At 41.1% G+C, this 12,793-nt stretch overlaps 1 long non-coding RNA gene across 1 annotated transcript in view; it reads left to right on the top strand.

Moving 5' to 3' along the window:
* The first annotated feature begins 2,532 nt into the window (after positions 1-2,532).
* LOC124101536 (uncharacterized) overlaps positions 2,533-12,793 on the top strand; it is an 85,897-nt gene continuing 75,636 nt past the window's right edge. The window contains exons 1-2 of the long non-coding RNA XR_009228041.1: positions 2,533-3,797; positions 3,959-4,126. This is a non-coding gene — a long non-coding RNA (uncharacterized LOC124101536). The remainder of the gene's footprint in view (positions 3,798-3,958; positions 4,127-12,793) is intronic.

The raw sequence follows: 12,793 nt of genomic DNA, 5'->3' as shown, positions 1-12,793 counted from the left end.
AAAATAAAGTCATTATCTATTTGTAACTTGCAGAAATCAGATTATAACAGATTTTTATGTGAAAAATAATGAACTTCTGTGGATTTAGTTATCTATCAGTCTCATGTAATTACTCAAATAAGTAACTAATAGGAAACATACAGAATTCAACAGAAAGAGCTAGCCTTATTTATAATGAAGAAAACAAATGGTGAGAAGAAAGATTCAAAAGGTTAAAAAAATGGTAGGAAGCTAAATGTAAGAGGATCCTACATGAACAGCAGAAACCTCTAGATTCTTTCCAAATAGGCTAAGGGATTCTTCTGACTAGAAGTGTCTTACATTGGTTCAGACAAAAATCTGGTTTATATACATTTCTTTAGTATCATTACTTTTGTGATATTTTATTTATGAGCAATGGTAGCCAACACCTACACAAAGAAGCCTCAGACTAGGAGAGGCTAAAGCCACATTCCATTATACAAATCTGTATTCCTTGGCTTGGTTCCTAGAGCTATGTGGGTGCACATTGAAACATTGAAGGAAGCTTGCAGAGATCTGCCGGCAGCGCCCCCTCAACCTTTTTTTTTTTTAACTGATCAAGGAACCACCTGCAGATGGTTGCAAGGTTATGGGAAGTCACTGGTGGTATTCCTATTAACATACTTTGGGTATCTGGTACCAACTCTTCTTCCTCTATTATACAAGACAAGTATGGTCAGTTTCCTTTGATTCTGATTTGTTATTGGTTATTTTTCAGAGAACACTCCCCGGTATTTTTCCCAAGAAATAATAGTGATTTTATCAAATTTTTAGCTATTTAATTTGTTGTTGTTAAATTAACTGGGTTGCTATGTCACAGAATGTTACATTATTGGATTCCTGAATTTCTTAGGTTTTTTTCATTTTTAATCGGCACATAATATTTATAAAGAATCATGTATTTCATTGTCATCTATTCATATATGCACATAATTTGATCAAGTTCAATCCTCAGTACCCAATCCCTCCCCTTTCCCTTCCCTCTTCCCTCACTTTGGTCCCCTTCCTCTACTTTACTTGTCTCTCTTCTATTTTCAGGAGGTCCCTTTTTTCTAGAGAGGACCAGAGAGCTTTCACATATGAGAGAAAACATATTGCCCTTGACTCCTCTCTGAGTTTGGCTTATTTTGCTTAACTTATTTTGCATTTATTTTCCTCCAAATGATACAATTTCATTCTTCTTTATGCCTGAATAAAATGCCATTGTCTATATATGCCATATCTTCTTTATCCTTTCATCAGTTCACAGACACCTAAACTGGCTCCATAACTTAATTATTGTGAATTGTGCTGCTATAAACATGAAAACACATGTATTTGTGTAGTACCAAGGAGTGATGTGTTAGTCAACTTTTTTGTAACTGTGACCAAAACACCTGGCAAAAACAACTTAAAGCCAGGTGAGGAGGTGCACACCTGTAATCCCAGCGGCTCAGGAGGCTGAGACAGGAGGATGGCGATTTCAAAGCCAGCCACAGCAATTTAGCGAGGCCCTAAGCAGCTCAGTGAGACCCTGTCTCTAAATAAAATACAAAATAGGGCTGGGATGTGCCTCAGCTGTCAAGTGCCCCTGAGTTCAATCCCCGGTACCTCCTCCAAAAAAAAAAATTAGAGGAGGAAAAGTTTATTTTATTTATTTTTAAGTTTAGTCTATTTTTTATTGGTTCTTTTTAATTTAATGACAGTAGAATCCATTTTGATATAACTATTCAAGCATGGAATATATCTTATTCTAATTAGAACCCCATTCTTGTGGATGTACATGTTATGGTGGGATTCACGTGGTGTGTATGCATACACACACACACACACACACACAAAATTATGTCAGATTCACTCCACTGTCTTTCCTAGGAAAAGTTTCACGGTTTCATAGGTTTAGTCCACAAAAGGCTCACGGTTTCATAGGTTTAGTCCACAGTTGGCTGACTCCGTCGTCCAAGGTGAGACAGAGAATCTTGAAAAAAGTGCACAGTGAGAAAAGCTATCAGCTCAAGATGGTACAGAAGCAGAAAGAGAGCACAAGGAGCCAGGGACAAAATATAATCCCCAAGGGAATGCCCCCAGTGACTTACTTCCTCTAGCCACACCCACCTGCTTACAGTTATTACTCAGTGATCCATTCAAATTATTAATCCATCAAATGAATTAATCCATTGATAAGATGACAGATGTCATAATCTAAACATTTTACCCTGAATGTTACCACATTGGACAACACATGAGTTTTTTTTGGAGGGACATGTCATATTCAAACCATAAAAAAATTGTTTAGCTGGGTCACATAGTGGTTCCATTCCTGGTCTCTTGAGACCTCCATGCTGATTTCCATAATGACTGTACTAAGAGTTCCCTTTTCCCTGCATCTTTGTCAGTATTTATTTTTATGTGTATTCATATATATTAGTCATAGATGAACACAATATCTTTATTTTAATTTATTTATTTTTATGTGGTGCTGAGGATTGAACCCAGTGCCTCACACATATGAGGCAAGCACTTTACCACTGAGCCCCAACCCCAGCCCCTGTTATGTGTATTCTTAGTGATTGCCATTCTCACTGGAGTGAGATGAAATCTCAGTGTAATTTTGATTTGCATTTTCCTCATGTCCAGAGATGTTGAATGTTTTTTCCATATAATTTGTACTTCTTTTGTCCATGTATCGAATGGGTTATTTGTTTGTTTGGTACCGGGGATTGAACTCAGGGGCACTTGACCGCTGAGTCATATTTCCAGCCCTTTTTTGTATTCTATTTAGAGATAGGGTCTCACTGAGTCACTGAGTGCCTCGATTTTACTGAGACTGGCTTTGAACTTGTGAGCCTCCTGCCGCAGCCTCCTAAGCTGCCACTGCATCCGGCTTTTTGTTTTTTGGTGTTAAGTTCTTTAAAATTTAACTTATATTCTAAGATCTTTTTATAAGCACTTTTTGTATTTATATTTTATATTCTAGATGTTAATCCTCTGTTGGAAGTGTAGCTGGCAGGTTTTCTCCCACTTTTCTCTTTGCATATTAATTGTTGTCTTTATTATGCAGAAGCTTTTTTTTTCCTTTAGTTTGATGCCATCCCACTTTCACCAATTTTCATCCATTTTTTACTTTTTTAAAAAAATATTTATTTAGTTGTAGATGAACACACAGTATCTATTTATTTTTTATGTAGTGCTGATGATTGAACCCAGTGCCTCACATATGCGAGGCAAGCACTTTACCACTGAGCTACAGTCTCAGCCCCCCATTTTTGACTTGTATTAAGTTTGTATAACTTCCAGGAAATTTGCTCTACCCTGCTGCATGTACAATTTAAATCTCTCCCATTCCCCATGTCATTCTTTTATCTTGAAGCTTCCTGCGTATTCTGTAAAGGAGAGTGTGGTAGAAATCACAGCTCTAGTAAGGTGTCTCTCTGGTTTACTGTTTATGGAACAGATTCTGTCAGGCACCCTCAAGCAATGGGGTGTGGCAGGTTGGGTTTTCCCAGAAACAAATTCTGAGACAGGATTAATGAACAAAATGTTCATTTGGGAGTTCCCCTATATGAACTTTTTCAGAAGGGGAGGAAGGAAGCGGGATGGAGCAGAGGGAGAAATTAAGCTGCAATGTGATGTCCATGTGGACTTAATAACTATCATAGTTCCTCAGACACCCCAAGGAGCCTCTGAAACTACAGATGCCCCAAGATGGGCTGAGATGGCCATTGAAAGGGCAAGGTAACTGCACCAGTTGCTGCTGAAGGTGCTGACCTGGAGGCTGTTTGCTGGCAACTCTGCGGGTAAGCTGGACAAGTCCTCCCTTGAGGCAGGATCTGGACAGTGATGTGCAGGTCCATGACAGAGGATTGAATGAGAATGCCTCAGGGCTGGAACTAGCCTGTGGCTGGAGTTTTTCTCTCCTTCCCACTGCTTTTCTGACCCATGCTTCCCTCTTATACAGTCTGCTTCCTCTGTGAGTATGGCCACTGTCTCCTGGGCTCTACTTGCATGATCCATACCATGCTCTTCTGACCAGGTTCTGGAGGAGTCAATCATGATGACTTAGGTGTGTGATTCCCAGACTGTTCCACGGAACCTAGATTTGGAGCAACAAATATGTCCTTCAAAGGTAGGTGAGGCCAGGTACAATAGCGCTTGGCTATAATCCCAGCAACTCTGGAGGGATAGGCTCAGACAGGAAGATTGCAAATTCAAAGGCAGCCTCAGCAACTTATTGAGGCCCTAAGCAACACAGTGAGAACCTGTCTGTAGATAAAATATAAAAGAGGATTGGGGAGGTGATTCAGTGTTGTTAAGCACCGTGGGTTCAATCTCTGATACAAAAAAAAATGCTTGGTGATATGTACATAAAGGGTTCATTATACTCACCTCTCTTTTATGTATGTTCAAAAAATTCCTATATATGTATATGGAATTTTTTATATATACATATATATGCTAATACGTTATGTACATATATTGAAGAAAATGATAACTGGTGGTAAGAGGAGGTGAAATAGGAAAGTAGGTGAATGTTTAGACTCTCAAGTTAGAATGGGAGTTTGAATCCAACACCTACTAAATTACTTTGAGCAAGTAACTTAATTTCCCTATGCTGAATCCTACTTTCCTGAATAAGAGCTGGGTGCAGTATAACTTCCATTAGAATAAAACCCTGAGTGACTGGCCTGTCCAGGGCAATTATTTAGGAATTATGAAATGTGTATTGCTTCTCAACCTTTTGGCTGAGATCCAGCGGGAACATATGAAGCATGAACATATGAACCATCCCCAGCACCACATGTATTTTTATGGTGCTGGGGATGGAACCCAGACCTTGCATATGCTAGGTAAACACTCTACCACAGAGTTACACTCCAAGATCTAAAATATATATTTTTTAAAAAACCCTTTTTAAAAAGGATCGCTGTTCATGGTGGTTCATGCCTGTAATCTCAGCAGCTTGGGGGGCTAAGACAGGAGAATTTGTGCATTCAAATCCAGCCTCAACAACTTAGTGAGGTCCTAAACAACTCAGTGAGAATCTGTCTCAAAATAAAAAAGTAAAAATGAAAAGGGCTGGGAATATGGCTCAGTGGTTAAGCACCCCTGGGTTCAATCCTTAGTACCAAAAAAAAAAAAAGGATCAAATAGAAAAAATAATTGTATTGATGCTTCATTTCTGGTAGGGTGCAAGCCATATTTTCCTTTGTAGAGATAGATCTTTTATTAGAGTGAGCACATCTCTGCACACTTAGAGAAAAGCTGCCTCTTGGGCTGGAATTGTGGGCCAAAAGAGGTTTCACAGTGGCCATAGCAAGAGTGAGAGCAGATCCCTGACTCCCCAGTGGCCAGGATGGCTTATAAACTGCAGGTAGAAGGGTATCTTCAACTAAAGCTACTAACATTAAATGCTTGTGAGTCCAGGCCCTATACTGATTTTGTCATGCAAGTGGCAAAAGGAGCTTTCTACCAAAAACAACAAGGGCTGGGGATGTGGCTCAAGCGGTAGCGCGCTCGCCTGGCATGCGTGCGGCCCGGGTTCGATCCTCAGCACCACATACAAACAAAGATGTTGTGTCCGCCAAATACTAAAAAATAAATATTAAAATTAAAAAAAAAAAAACAACAACAACAACAAAAACAAAACAAAGCAAAAACCGAGCAGGATCTCTGGCAAGGAATGAATGAATGAGTAAAGCAGGAAAGAAGACCCTTCCCCAACCCAATTATAGAAGTATCAGTTGCCAGATGCCAGGGCAGTATTCCAAAGACTGATGGGGTCTCAGGGTCCAGATGGGGGTCACAACAGTCAGCCAGCCAGCCAAACCATGGCAGGAAGAGCTGACGGCACACTGTATCACTCAAAGGACCTGCTGGGCCACCAGCCTCAGCAACTTGGGCCCATTTCTCCCAACAAACAAGTCAGAACTGCAAGAATGATAGTTGTTGAGAGCCACAGCCTAGTCACAATGTTGTCTGGCATATTGCCAGAGGGAATGGTTGAAAGGTGACACCAGCAAACCATTGAGATGATGATTTGAGTTAAGCTGTATATAATTGCTGTGATGCTGGATTCATTGAGTTGTATATGGACCCTGCTCCGGGAATAGGGCAGCTCCGGGAATCTGCCTGGCACCCACTACTTTGGAGTTCCTGGGCAGTTCTCTTGGGGGCTCGGGGAGATTGGGCACGCGGAGCCCAGTGGAAGGAGTGTGTTCCCGAGTAGTGTGTGTGCAGTGCTGGTGAGAGTTGGGGAATAAAGAGTTGCTGTTTGAACCTACAAGGCTTTGTGGCGGCTCGGTTATTTGTGCCCAGCCAGACTGCGGCAGATAGTCCTGATGTTTTCTGCAACACTGATTTTCTTCACCGCATTGTTCCTTGCAGCATTGTATATAATCATAAAAAATAGCCAACCACTTTGTAGAAAGCTCTGTGGCCATTGGAAAGAAAGAGCAGGTAGTTACATTTTGAAATATAAAGCACAGAGTCGACTTAACTGGCCATGTGACATTTTTTCAAGAACCAGCCAGTTTAAAAAAATAACTAGAATTAGAGAAATTATAAAAGGTGAGCTTTCTATTTAAAAAATCAGCAAGACAAAGACTGGTGTTGTATCTCAGTGGTAGAATGTTTGCCTACCATGTGTGAGGCCCCGGGTTCCATCCCCAGCAAAACATACACACACACACACACACACACTGCAATACAGAAGATTGGAGAATCAAGATTGAAAGCCCTTTTTCCTTACTTCCCACCCACACCTATCTTATACTCTCCTTGGGGAAGTCACCAGTTTGCTGTGTGTTCTTACATCCCAGAACCTAAAGATGTACCAAAGGATTGAAACTGCTCATGTTTTAGTGCTGCAGTAACTGAGTTTGTTGATTCTCAAACTGTGTCTTGTGTATGTGCATGTGCCTGTTTGTGCATATGAGTCAATATTTCCTTAGGACAGATTCCTATAGTGGAAGTTGAAGGTTAAAGGGCACGCACATTTTAAATGGTGCTGATTGCTTCACAAAAAACTTTGTTTTTTTCTCTCCGATGTTGCCAAGTTTTATTTTATTTATTTACTTTTTTTGCCAATTTGAGAGGTAAAAAAGCACCTAGTTGCTTTAGTTTGTCTTTAAAAATTTATTTTTTAACTGTGGCAAAGCATTCTTAACATAAAATTTACCATTTGATTCATTCTTCAGTGTACTGTACAGTTCTGTGGCATTAAGTATATTCACGTTGTTGGGCAAGCACACCATCCATATCCAGAATTAATTTGCTTTAATTTGATTAGCTAGTATTTTTTTCATTTCTCTGTTGACTACTATATTTCCCCTCCTTTCTCCATCTTTATTCCCACTCTCCCTTCTTTTCTTACTTCCTTCTTTTCCTTTTCCCTGTTTTTCATCTCTTTATGATCCTCGCAGATCTCCTAACTAAGCCAATGTTCTTTTTCCTTTTTTCTCTCTCTTTAAATTTAGGAGCTTTTCCACATTATGAATGTGAATTTATATATATCGCTTGACTCCTTGTATATTGCATTATTTCTAATCTTTGCAACATCTCTATGAGGCAAGTATTCTTATTGCCATTTAGCAGATGTCTAAAGTTCTAAGAGTTAGGTGACTTGTCTGAGGTCACGTGGCTAATAGGTCACATGGCAGAGACAAGTTGAGACTTGTTCCATCTATTTCCAAGGCCAGAGTTCTTTTCATAGCACTCAGTTCAAAGGGAAGCTGGCTAAGAGGTGATACTCTACTGAGTTCGGGCAAGACTTGCAGGGTATCTAAAAATTGACATTTAGGAGATATCAGGAGGAAGCTGGGGAAAAGTTTAGGGGAATCTAGAAGTTGGTGCTTATGAGCATAGAGGAAATTAAAGGCAATCTCCCCTATTCCCTTATTGCCTTTGTTATATAAAGAATCTTTGAAAAGCATATAAAATTGGGGGCCCTGCTGGGCACAGTGATCCCAGTGGCTTGGGAGGCTGAGGCAGGAGGATCACAAGTTCAAAATCAGCCTCAGCAACTTAATGAGGCCCTGTTTAAAAATAATAATAATAGTGGCTGGGGATGTTGCTCAGTGGTTAAACACCCCTGGGTTCTATCCCTTGTACAAAAAAAAAAAAAAGAAAAGAAAAGAAAGAAAGAAAGAAAGAAAGAAAGAAAGAGAAAGAAAGAAAGAAAAGATGGGGTCCTTGTGCATTTACACTCATTTTGCCACTATGGTTGCAAAGTTGATGCCAGAGGGTATGGTCTGGAGGCCTTTCTGGGTACAAATTCTGGGAAGTTTCTAGAATAAGAAACTCTTTCCCCTATGTCCAATCAACCACTGAGCAGGGTGGGTGTTAATTTGTGTAATATCACCCTTTTTCCTGTCTCCTGCCAGAACCTAGCCTCACTCTCCTAACTTATTTCACCACTTCCACTTTCACTCCCTCCAACTTCCCCTCCATGCTGTGGCCTGAATGATTGCTGAGAGCCATAGCCAAGTAGGAATGACACATGGCATTTTTGGTTGAAAGGTGACCCCAGCAAGCCATTGAGATGATAATGATTATGTTAAGATCTGCATTCAATTGGATATTAGACCCCTGCTGTCGGCCTTGGCCTGCTACTTTGGAGCTCTCAAGGGACTCCAGGAAGTTCCCATTGGTTGGGGAAGTGCAGTAGGAGGGATTTCCGGAGGAGGGACTTCCTGTTGGTGTAGTGTGTCCCTGGAGGAGCCGTGTGGCATTTTTTCCTGGGAGCGTGTGTGGAGTGTGCTGGTGGAGTTCAGAAATAAAGTTTGTTCCTGCTTCGGTGGCTTGTGATTTGTGCCCAGCCAGACTGCGGCAAATGATCTTTCTAAAGTGTACATTTGGTTGTACAATTCCCCTGCAAGCTCCTCAGCCCTGCTCATGGCTGCACCTCTGGTCTTGCTCTCTCTGCCTTTCTCATCCTTACCTGCTTTAACTGGATTCTATAGCTCACTCTGAAGGCCTCAAGACCTTCAACTGTGTTATTTCCTATCCCTGGAATGCTGTACTCTGGTAAACTCCTATTCAAATTTTAGTTCTTTGTTTAAAGAACTAAACTTTCAGTGGAAAACTCTCAGGAATAATGGGTTAGTTATGGGTTCTCATGAATCCTGGTCATACTTACATTACTCTCTCTCCCTCTCTCTTTTTTTTAATTATCAGTTTGAGATGCCTCAAAAATAATTATCCCTAAGCCCCCAAATATTCTTTCACATTATTTGTTCTTTTTGGTTATACATTAGAGTATATTTTGGCATATTATACATACATGGAGTATAACTTATCCTATTAGTCCTATTACTCTCTTGTAATTTTCTTTTTGTCTGTTTATTTCTTGATCCTGCCTGCACATTAGAATGGCCAGGCAACTTTTTAAATGCCAATGCTGGGGCCACACCCACCAGAGATTACTAGTTAACTAGCCAAGGTGGAGCCAGGAGTCACATCTATTAATAAAGGTATTGAAAAAATGAATCAAGTAGCTTCTGGTTGCACTAAATATGCATTAGGTATCAAGTTAGAGTTTTTAAAAGGATCTGTAGAACAATCAATAACATGGTTAAAAACCAACCATTCAGGTCAGTTTTAGAAAATGTTTGTAGTTTGTTTACTTGGAATTCATAGCAAAAATGACACATTTGGACCATTGTCACTTGTGTGTGGCTAGGCCCCCTTTGAAAGCCAATGAGGACTATATGAGAACAGTTTGGGTGGCATGGTGGGGCAAAAACCTCCCCTGTTATACTCAGGAGAGAACAGGAATGGAGAAATTGTAGGGAGAAAGAGCAGGGAATAGAAAACCAATTAGGACACAACTCCTTTCCACATGGAGAAAGTGAGACCTTGCAAAGTTTATTATCCTCCCCAAGGCCTCATAGCTGTCAGGTGGTCAATACCTCTGCCCTGTTTTCCCCCAGAGTTGTCTCCAGTTTCTTCACCCTTCCTACTTTTCTGGGGAAAAACAAACAAACAAAAAAACCCTTCAGGGCCAGGGAATGGCCCAGCAATTCAGCACTTCCCCTTTACTTGCAAATTCCACTGAGTAAAGAAAAGCCTAAGGGTTGCTGAACAATGACCATCCATTGTTTTTCTAGTGCTCTCACTGGAGGCCTTAGCTCATCCTGGCATACTGTTAAGCTTTTTTCTATTGGGAATCACACTGGCACCAATATTGTATCAGGCTTCCAGGAACAGGGTAGCAGTCACCTCTGCACAGTATCACCCATGTGGTATATGGGGAGGACAAGAGCAGGTGAGGAGGAACAAGGGAGCAGAACAATCATATACTAATACCAAGAGATCCTCCTTTAAAGTCTGGGGTTAATACCAGTGGCACCACAAGGGATATGTTGAGGGCTGGGCAATGTCACCCCAAGTAGACATACAATTATCAATGCCCTTCAGCTAAGACCTAAAGTTGAATTAATTAGTTGTATTTGTTGCTCTTTGCAGTGAGGGAGAACTCTCTCTCTTTATGTCTCCTCTTTGTTTAGATTTCCTTACACCTTGAGGGTGTTGCAGTGAGTGGGCCTTAGGAGGGGCTTGTTGTAGGATTCAGATTTGTATCATCAAATGATTCTGAGGAAGAGTCAAGGAAGTGAGGCTTCACTCTGGATAGGGTGCTCTCAGAAAGTGTGGATAATTTTTGATTATCCACATTAGCTTGGGGTGCCATAAAAATACTCCAGATTGGGGGGCTTAATCAAAAGAAATATATTTCCTCATAGTTCTGGAGGTTAGAAGTCTGAGATTAGAGTGTTGGCAGCCTTTCTTTCTCCTAGGCTTCTATTTTTTGGCTTAGAGGTGGCTGTCTTCTTACTGTGTCCATGTATCCCTGGTGTTTGTGTCCAAACTTCCTTTTCCTCTAAGGACACCAGTCAGATTTGATTATAGCTCATCCTAATGGCCTCACTTTAACTGAGTCACCTTTTTAAAGACCTATTGCTAAAAATAGTCACATCTAAATATAGTCACATTTTGAGGTCCTACCACATTTTGAGGTAGTTAGGGTTTCAACAAATAAATTGGGGGGGCGCGGGGCATACACAGCCAAATGTGGTTTTGTCTATCCATAATCCCAGCTACTCAGGAGACTGGAGAAGAAGGATGGCAAGTTTGAGGCTACCCTAGCAACTTAGCAAGTCCCTGTCTCAAAATAATAAATAAAAAGGACTGGGGATGTAAGCTCAGTGGCTTGTCCAGCATACCTGAGGCTCTGGGTTAGATTCTCAGCACTACCAGCGCCCCCCCAAAAAAAGAGAGAGGTGAGGCATAATTTGTTGGGGACTGCCCTGAGCAGGAGCTGAACTCACCCCCTTTGCCTTGTGTAATGGGGGTGTGGAACAAGCATTGCTTGCAGTGTGAAGCAAGTGGGTCTTACCTTCGCTGGGCAAGGAAGTGCCTCTTTGGGATTGGGCATCACCCAATGGGACTGGACTACACCCCCTCGTTTGTTGTAACATACCCCTTGCCTTATTTGGGTGTAATATTCTATCAAATGTCTTTCCCCTAACAAAAACAGGGTTTCAGGGCGTTTTCTCTCTTGCCTCTTGTCTCCCTCGCTCCTCTTGCCCTCCCAGTGTGGTAGCTGACACCTGAGGTCTCAGAGCTGTCACTGACCCCCAAAAAAGGTATTTTGTGTTTGTGTGGTCTTTTTGTTGCCAGCCCAATTCACGCAGTGTGATCCTGAATCCGTCACCTGCTGAGACGTGCGTGGGCGACAATAATTCATTCTCAGATGACATGTTAATATATCTCAGTATGGCTGGAGAAATGAAAGGAGGCTGAAGTTAGAATTGGTAAAGAAAAAACAACCACTTATTAGATAGGATATGAAGAATCTCAGATCTTTTTTGTGATTTGAGCAATGTACATGTTGTATGTATTTAGTTGTGATTATGGATGTTTTTGTCTTCACTCATCATGGTTAAAGAATAGAACTGTCTGATATTGATGTTCTATGAATTTGTTTATGTCCATCAGGAGAACACCAGACCTAACTGTGGGTGTCAGGCCAGCTTGTAGCCATACCAAAGCCTGACAGAGCCAGCCCAGCTCCCAGATGTCAGAGGATGTTTTCTATTCCTCACTGTCTGGTGCAAACAGTATGCTTGCTAAGCAATCACCAGTTTGGGATAATTGACACTCTTTCCCATCTAAAAATTGTGATGCCAATATTGTGTGACTGAAGGACTGTAGCAATATGCTAGTTCCATCTAGGAACATAGGGAGCTTGTATATCTGGCAATGGAGGAAGTAGATATTTCTATAATACTACTATTTTAGGGCTTTGGCTGCTCACCTGGAGGATACCCCTGCTGGTGGAGGGAGCACTATACTGGAGCTCCCAGAAATGTGCTTGATGCCCTCTTCTCCTGGTGTATTATTGTAAATTATGGTATAATAAATTACCATTAACTTCAATGGCTTAAAACAGCACATATTGTTTTAGACTCTTTGGATCAGGAGCTTAACTGAGTCCCCTGCTTACAGCTTGCCCACCACATCTGGCTGTCCTGACCACCTGGAGAAATCTATAGAATGTATTACATGATTCAAGAAAAGGATGGCAGCAGGTCAGCCAGGCCTGGCAGGGAAAGGCACAGAGGTGATGTAATGCCACCTCTGCAGGCCCTGAGGCCTTTATTTTTGAGGCTAATTCTGATTTTTCAGGAAAGAGCAAAAAGGCATTTGCTATTTTCTCAGGCAATTGCTATTAAGAAATGAGTCCCATAGGTTTATCCAAATTTATGAAGTCATTAGTAGGGGCACAAAGGAAGAA

The sequence above is a fragment of the Marmota monax genome, unplaced genomic scaffold (assembly GCF_021218885.2).
Source record: "Marmota monax isolate L192 unplaced genomic scaffold, Marmota_monax_Labrador192_F-V1.1 WCK01_AAM20220418_F8-fsc00390, whole genome shotgun sequence".
Classification (NCBI taxonomy): domain Eukaryota; kingdom Metazoa; phylum Chordata; class Mammalia; order Rodentia; family Sciuridae; genus Marmota; species Marmota monax.
Note: the sequence above shows the minus strand (reverse complement) of the source record. Positions and strands in the feature narration are given on the sequence as shown.